A 9468-nucleotide genomic window follows, 5' to 3' on the forward strand; every position below is an offset into this window, starting at 1 on the left:
GTTACTTATTGATTATCTATCTACTTTATATATGGTAGTGGGTGTTAGTCACTCAGTCTAACTGTTTGTGACCCCATGGACTGTAGCCCACCATGCTCCTCTGTCCATGGAATTCTCCAGGCAAGAATACTGGAGTGGGTTCCCAGTTCCTTCTCAGGGGGATCTTCCCAACCCAGGGATTGAACCCAGCTCTCCTGCATTGCAGGCAGATTCTTTAGCAACTGAGCCACCAGGGTAGCCCATATAGTGATGTGCATATGTTAATCCCAAAGTTCTAATTCATCCCTCTTCCCACCCTTTCTTGTTCTTCTTTCACTTCCATCTTCTTCATCTGTTCTCAATAAAATTTGTTTCAATGAAGCTATAATCAATTTATATCTATTTTTATGTTTGATAAAGTAATATTGAATTTGAAATCTGTCTTCCAAACTTGCCATTTTTAAGTCATTGTTAGTCACTTATTAATTGGGATAATGGACTAATTTAAAATAACAAAAAAAAATTGTACCAGACATTTCATATAGATTACCTCACTTAAAAGTAATGTCAATAGTAGTATTTTTAAAATAAGGAGTTTTATAGTATTCATATTTAATTAGTTATCTTTGCAATGATCTCGTGAGTTACTAGTTTTCATCACCAGGTTACATAAAGGAAAATAAAGGTGCTGAGAGTTAGTTTTACCATTGTCTTGGACAAAAGGGCCAGAAGCATGCTAATGCTTGATTCAAGCATGATTCAACCATGATTTATAATTTACCCCAGACTCTACATTCCTACACAACCACCTAGGCATCCAGAAAACCAAAATCTACTTAATATTGAAGTTTTGAGGATAAAAAGGTACTTCTTTTTCTTTAGGATCTTAAAGTTCCAGCATTAATGGAGAATGGATTTGGATCTCTGGTTGCCCTGGGGGTGGGGGGTAGGGAACTGTGGAGAGAGATAAGTGAGGGGAGAGACAACAGACTGAACACTTCTGTCTGCGAAAGGAATTATTGCACTGCTAGAGGAAAGCTCTGTTCCAGACCTTATTAGCAGAAGGAAGCAAAAGTGATGCCTTACTTTGATAAGATAAGCCAAAGCTTACAAGGATAAGCTGATAACCAGGACAGCTTTAAAATTCCCTGAAGCTTCTATGTTCTTTTGTGAGACTAGGAACTATATTAAGGTTGCATTAAAACAAGCATTTTCTAAAGTTTGCTAGTTAATTAGATAGGTAATTCATTTTTTAATGATATTTCCATTAAGGTTAACATATAAGATGGTGGCAATTATTGTTAGATTTAATTTTCTAAAAGGTATATTTTATATAAAAATTTAATAGAGTAGAACAATCATATAATCTCTGTAATACTAACGGGATACCCTAGGAGTTAATCTAAATGTTGGAAGTATGTACTGAACCAGCCCTGAATTTCCCTTGTTGCACAGCAGAAAATGCAAGCTTAGACTTTCAGAACAAAATATAATAAGCCTTTAAATTCACTTCAGATCAAGGAACATTTTCTGAACAGCAATTAAATGAAAGACAGTCTGTTAACAGCTAGCCTTACTCAGGAGCAGAAATTATCAAAAATTTTTCTTTAATTCCATCAGTTTAATGGGAACCATAAAGGAAGCAGAATGCTACTCTTGTTCTGCTGATAAATACAAATTAAGTGAACAGGTTCAGAAGGCTTATATATGTGAAAACACCTCTAACTCTATTGTAATTCTTTGATATATTCTTATTTGTTATTAATAAATGCCACATTCAATGTTTTTAAGTTATCATAAGACCTTCAGACCTTTTCTTCAGATAATAGCTATAAAAGGATAGTAATTTTGTCAAGTAATTTTGTCAGTTTCTCTTAGCACTTAACTTTTACTCTCTGGTTTAAAATATTATGATCAGTTTCTCAAAACCTCATTGACCAAGTACAGACAATCTTATTGATTTCTAAAAACAATTTATAATACTGAAATTCTATTTTTTAATCAGCTCATGTATTCTGAACAGTTTGTAGATTCTGTTCTAATTCTAAAATTTACACATATAAATCTGAAAAATGTTAAGAATATTGCCTCCTATAATTAGTGGCAGTATTTTTATTTTTAGCACTATGACTTTGCTTCTAAACAAAAATATTTGTCAAAATACTAGCTACATTTTTATGACAGTGTATTCTCTCCTCTACCCTTTAAACTCCATATATCCAGACATATGCTCTGAATCCAATCAATCAGTAGAAATATAATAAGCATGGAAGTATGCAGGACACTGTGCTGAGTACTGAGCCCAGCTATTAAAGTTGCTTTTCAGATATATAAGGAATAATCCACTATGTGACTATCTGTGGTCTCCATTATGAAACTTTGTCTTGACGCCTGATGGGATGAGTACTTGATTAAATAAACCACAATTCTTTCCACTTTTCCTTCTAAAGCTGGGTATTATCAACCTTAATTTTGAATCTGTCTTTAGTATAGCAAATGGTGTTTTTTTCTTATTTCAAATTTCATTTATGATAGAAGTTATCCTCTAACAATCTTGTTAATTATATGAAAAGCAAAAAAATCTAAAATTTTTCTGTTGATTTCTTCATTTCTTCCTGCATCAATAAATGGTGAAAAAACTTAGTCAATATATATATCATAGTTTCAATTCTTGATTTTAAAAAAGCTATATCTCTAATTTGAAATTACTTGATTTTTGTATAGGGAAGAACACTGTTGTATCTTATAGTTGTCTACTCATTTGGTAATGGTTTATTTGGATCCAGGTACAAATGGAAAGAATTATCCTATTTATTATTCTCAAATCTTGAAAAAAGTTCCTCTCTCTTCAAATTCTTAGGGAAATTATTTTTACCCCATTGGTAATCACAGAAATGAAAATTTAAATAATAATGATGTAATAATAATTTCTGCCTGCAATGCGGGAGACCTGGGTTCAAGCCCTGGGTTGGGAAGATCTTCTGGAGAAGGAAATGGCTATCCACTACAGTTTTCTTGCCTGGAGAATCCCATAGACAGAAGAGCCTGGTAGGCTACAGTCGATGGGGTCACAAGAGTCGGACACAACTTAGGAACTAAGCCGCCATTAAATTTTAAATTATTTCAAACAGTCTATGTTCGATACAGGATACAGGATGCTTGGGGCTGGTGCACAGGGATGATCCAGAGAGATGATATGGGGTGGGAGGTGGGAGGGAAGTTCAGGATTGAGAACTCATGTACACCTGTGGCAGATTCATGTCAATGTATGGCAAAACCAATACAGTATTGTAAAGCAAAATAAAGTAAAAATAAAAATTAAAAAAAAAAATAATAATACCTAACATAGGAAAAAAATAAGCAATGGAATTGGCATAATAGAATTACTTAAGAGGCAGTAAAGATACCTTTAAAGTTTGTGAAGTGAAGTAAAGCAAGAAAGAAAGGTATTTAATCTCAACTTGCTAATACAAATATTAAAAATCATGATTCTTATTGCTACTCATAACACTGCTTCACAATTTGAAGAATAAAATAAGTCCAGTCCATATGTGGTTGCTGTAAGGAAAGGCTCAGTTCAGTTCAGTCTCTCAGTGGTGTCTGACTCCTTGAGACCCCATCAGTTCAGTTCAGTTCATTTCAGTCACTCAGTCATGTCCAACTCTTTGCAACCCCATGAACTGCAGCATGCCAGGCCTTCCTGTCCATCACCAACTGCCGGAGTTCACTCAGACTCATGTCCATCGAGTCAGTGATGCCATCCAGCCATCTCATCCTCTGTTGTCCCCTTCTGCTCCTGCCCCCAATCCCTCCCAGCATCAGAGTCTTTTCCAATGAGTCAACTCTTTGCATGAGGTGGCCAAAGTACTGGAGTTTCAGCTTTAGCATCATTCCTTCCAAAGAAATCTCGGGCTGATCTCCTTCAGAATGGACTGAACTGAACTGAACTGATGCGGTCTCAACGAGTCAGACACCACTGAGCGACTGAACTGAACTGAGCCTTTCCTTACAGCAACCACATATGAACCAAGAGACTTAAAATTATCTTTGTAAATTGATGCAGAATGTACTCTAAAGACTTTCTAAAGACATTACCAGAAATGCCTCCATATTGCATACCATATTATTGTGAATAATGTCAAAATATCAAAATGAATTTCAGCATTCAACAGTTAGGAACTGGTTAAATACTTTAGGTGCAGCAACCTAATTTTTTTTGTTTTTTAGCAGATCAGAACCAATATATATGGAAATACACCAAATTAGAAGCTGTTTATTTCTCTATGATTTGATTACTGAGGATTTCTTTTTTTTTTTTTTCCTTTTACTTACTTTAATTAACACTCATATACAAAAAACCTTCTCACTCTTAGCTCTACCTAGCTGCTTATTGTTTTTCAGTCACACAGTCCTGTCCAGCTGTTTGTGGCCCCATGGACTGTAGCTCACCAGGCTCCTCTGTCCATGGGATTTCTCAGCAAGAATAATGGAGTCAGTTGCCATTTCCTTCTGGAGGGGATCTTTCTTTCTCAGAGACCAAACCCACCTCTCCTGCATTGCAGGCAGATTCTTTGCTGCTAGGTCACCAGGAAACTCAATTAGTTCAGTTCAGTGCAGTCACTCAGTCATGTCCGACTCTTTGTTACCCTATGGATTGCAGCATGCCAGGCTTTCCTGTCCATCACCAACTCCCAGAGCTTGCTCAAATTCATGCACATCAAGCCAGTAATGCCACCCAACATCTCATCCTCCATCATTCCCTTCTCTTCCTGTCTTCAATCTTTTGCAGCATCAGGGTCTTTTCAAATGAGTCAGTTCTTTGCATCAGGTGGCCAAAATGTTGGTTTCAGCTTCAGCATCAGTCCTTCCAATGAATATTCAGGACTGATTTCCTTTAGGATGGACTGGTTTGACCTCTTTTCAGTCCAAGGGACTCTCAAGAGTCTTCTCCAACACCACAGTTCAAAAGCATCAATTCTTAAGTGCTCAGCTTTCTTTATAGTCCAACTCTCACATCCATATGTGTTCAGTTCAGTTCAGTCGCTCAGTCGTGTCCAACTCTTTGCGACCCCATGAATCACAGCACGCCAGGCCTCCCTGTCCATCACCAACTCACGGAGTTCACTCAGACTCATGTCCATCGAGTCCATGATGCCATCCAGCCATCTCATCCTCTGTCGTCCCCTTCTCCTCCTGCCCCCAATCCCTCCCAGCATCAGAGTCTTTTCCAGTGAGTCAACACTTCGCATGAGGTGGCCAAAGTACTGGAGTTTCACCTTCAGCATCATTCCTTCCAAAGAAATCCCAGGGCTGATCTCCTTCAGAATGGACTAGTTGGATCTCCTTGCAGTCCAAGGGACTCTCAAGAGTCTTCTCCAGCACCACAGTTCAAATACATCAATTCTTCTGTGCTCAGCCTTCTTCACAGTCCAACTCTCACATCCATACATGACTACTGGAAAAACCATAGCCTTGACTAGATGGACCTTAGTAGGCAAAGTAATATCTCTGCTTTTGAATATGCTATCTAGGTTAATCATAACTTTTCTTTCAAGGAGTAAGCGTCTTTTAATTTCATGGCTGCAGTCACCATCTGCAGTGATTTTGGAGCCCCCCAAAAATAAAGTCTGACACTTTATTTCCACTGTTTCACCATCTATTTCCCATGAAGTGATGGGACTGGATGCCACGATCTTTGTTTTCTTAATGTTGAGCTTTAAGCCAACTTTTTCACTCTCCACTTTCACTTTCATCAAGAGGCTTTTTAGCTCCTCTTCACTTTCTACCATAAGGGTGGTATCATCTGCATATCTGAGGTTATTGATATTTCTCCCAGCAATCTTGATTCCAGCTTGTGCTTCTTCCAGGCAAGCGTTTCTCATGATGTACTCTGCATGTAAGTTAAATAAGCAGGGTGACAATATACAGCCTTGATGTACTCCTTTTCCTATTTGGAACCAGTCTGTTGTTCCATGTCCAGTTCTGACTGTTGCTTCCTGACCTCCATACAGATTTCTCAAGAGGCAGGTCAGGTGGTCTGGTATTCCCATCTCTTTCAGAGTTTTCCACAGTTATTGTGATCCACATAGTCAAAGGCTTTGGCATAGTCAATAAAGCAGAAATAGATGTTTTTCTGGAACTCTCTTGCTTTTTCCATGATCCAGCGGATGGTGGCAATTTGATCTCTGGTTCCTCTGCCTCTTCTAAATCCAGTTTGAACATCAGGAAGCTCACGGTTCACGTATTGCTGAAGTCTGGCTTTGAGAATTTTGAGCATTACTTTACTAGCATGTGAGATGAGTGCAACTGTGTGGTAGTTTGAGCATTCTTTGGCATTGCCTTTCTTTGGGGTTGGAATGAAAACTAACCTTTTCCAGTCCTGTGGCCACTGCTGAGTTTTCCATATTTGCTGGCATATTGAGTGCAGCATTTTAGCAGCATCATTTTTAGGATTTGAAATAGCTCAACTGGAATTCAATCACCCCCACTAGATTTGTTCGTAGTAATGCTTCCTAAAGCCAACTTGACTTTGCATTCCAGGGTGTCTAGCTCTAGGTGAGTGATCACACCATCATGATTATCTGGGTCATGAAGATCTTTGGACACTCAATACCTAGCTATATTCCCAGTTACCTTCTACTCTTCTTTTAATTTTATTCTCTTTATTACCTCCTCTATGAAGATCCAGCTTCCCAAATAGTGAATCCTGTACTTGATAGATATCCCTAATAGTTCCTGACTTCCAATATTTTCTATATTCATATAATTATTTAAATGAATATTTATTCTTCAGATAGACCACTTTTCTTATAGTAAAGACTATTTTCACTTTTGTATCTCTATCACTTTATACATGTCTTACAGTGTCTTGAATATGAGTACACTAGGCATAACATCATTTTCAATAAGGATAAACTATCAAGAGTAAAAATCTTGTCAAAATGGAGTTAAGAATGTAATTTTAAAGATACTTGCTTATAAAATGAGCTTACCTGGTAGCTCAGCTAATAAAGAACCTGCCTGCAATATGGGAGACCCCGGTTCGATTCCTGAACCAGAAAGATCTACTGGAGAAGGGATAGGGTACTAACTCCAGTATTCTTGGGCTTTCCTGGTGGCTCAGCTGGTAAAGAATCCACCTGCAATGTGGGAGACCTGGGTTAATAAATCTTTTAAACAACTCTATTAACTTACAGTTTTAAACATAATTATTCTACACTCATTCCTAGGGGTGGTAATAACACCAACTATGTTTCTACCCCATGACATTTGCTATTTTTTGAAAACCTACCATATGCTAAAAGCTTTGCTAATTGCTTTATACACATTCTCTCTAAATCTTAAAGGAATCTTCCAAAGTTATTGTTGTTCTTATTGTTATTTACATTTCACATTTGAGGAAAAAGCAATTAAATGTTTCATTCACTAAATATTAATGAATTTTTCCAGAGTCAAAAGCTATCGTAATAGAACTAAGATTCAGTCTCAACTCTGTTGCTCTTTCAAATACAACACAATTTTCTCTAGAATAGCATAAGAAAAGTTGCTGCCCTAAGCTTCCATAAACTAAGTGGGACTTATGATTCTAGCTTTGCTTTCAGGAAAATGATATAAATAACATCTTGATATTAAATTATTTGATCAATTTACATAATTAGGATAACTTGGAAATTACATCAGAGTGTTTTGAATTGAAAAAGAAACTCCAATAATAATATTTAATATATTATCATAAAGGTTTTATTACAAATTTGCTAGTCAATTTAAGGACTCAGGGATCGAACCCAGGTCTCCCGCATTGTAAGCAAGACACTTTACCGTCTGAGCCACCAGGGAAGTCCAAAGAACAAATGTGAGTTCCTAAATAGTTGGAAAATGTGTCTTTATAGTAAAACAGTGCAGAAATTATGAGCAAAACTTAGATGACTCAAGATCATAAGAAACTATAATTCTGTATTTTTTTCCACTCAACCCATATGGTTGCCTAACCCTGTGCTGTGTGTGCTTAGTCATTCAGTCATGTCTGACTTTTTGTGACCCTATAGACTATAGCCCACCAGGCTTCTCTGTCCATGGGCTTCTCCAGGCAAGAATACTGGAGTGGGTTGCCATTTTCTTCTCCAAGGGATCTTCCCAGCCCAGGAATCAAACCCAGATCTCCTACATTGCAGGTAGATTCTTTACCCTTTGCGCTACCAGGGAAGCCACACCCAACCCTTTTCATCCTATTTATACTGTTTATATGTAATCATAAACTATATGATAATTCCACTTAGTTACAATTATTAACAGGGAAGAAAATTTATCTCAGTGTCAAACTTTAAAAGATGAATTTTGCTCTCCAATCAAAAAAATCTCTTCATAATTTTAAGACAATGCCGTACAACTTTTGTATCATATTTCACTTTAAGGAAATTAAAATGCTCAGACAATGAACAATACTATTCTTTAGTAGATGCCCATAATCATTTCATTTTTTCGTAATTTCTAAATAGTTAAATATTTACAGTTTCACGGTTTTCACTAGTTTCAAGGCACTGGTCAAATGCTTTAGTTTTGGAAGTCCAGATAATTTCAATCTTGAAACATCAAGTGCCTGTTCCAGTATAAACAAAGATACTGTTGTTATGAGGCTGCTCTTTCTCCCCTTCTGGGTTGGGGTTTCCTACAGAGAAGCTATATGTTAAAGATGTGTAATTGCCAAAGTTAAAAATGACATAGTATTTTTCCATTGCATAAAATGAATTTCAATTCAGATTTACTTGTAAGTACTAAATTTTTCTATTACAACTGTATTTAATTTTGGGGGGAGTGATAACATTTTCAAAACCTAGAAAAATACTCCGCAGCTAAACATCCATAACGCTTCTATGATAGACAGAATTTTCAAACATTCACATGGATTATTACTTAAAATGATAATTATCTTCTCCCTCCACATCAAAGTTTATATAGACTGGATAAAACACAGTCAAGAGGATCTTTTTCCCTGTTAATAGAGATTACATGACATCTTAGTTTTACTGCTAGAAAATAAAAGCAGTTTGCAATGTATCCAGAATTGCGTTTCCTTTTACCCTCACAGAGCACTGAAGTGTCATGTTAAGCCTGAGGCAGATCTGTCTAGAATTGTGTTTACTGTATTCCTTTCAAAATGCAGCACAGAATCTTATCACTTATCAGTGCATAAAGTCTAACAGATTGCAGACTCAAATTTCCCCTTCCAGGCAATGTTGGGTTTCACTATTGTTTGCCATGACAAAGGTTTTCATGAATTCTACAGCTTGGATTTCTGCCTTGTTTTCCTTAGCATAACCCTCTAGGCGACCAATCAGCATTTTTCAACTTCTAGAAATGGTTCAAAATGTTACTACAAAAAAAAAGCTGCACTTAAGAATTCTGTGCCTTGCTTTGGACTCCTTTTTTCAAAAAAGTTATACTGGGTAGTTTCAGTTGTATTGAAGAGAAGCAGCAATTAAACATTGTCTG

Source organism: Ovis aries, chromosome 16 (assembly GCF_016772045.2).
Source record: "Ovis aries strain OAR_USU_Benz2616 breed Rambouillet chromosome 16, ARS-UI_Ramb_v3.0, whole genome shotgun sequence".
NCBI lineage: Eukaryota > Metazoa > Chordata > Mammalia > Artiodactyla > Bovidae > Ovis > Ovis aries.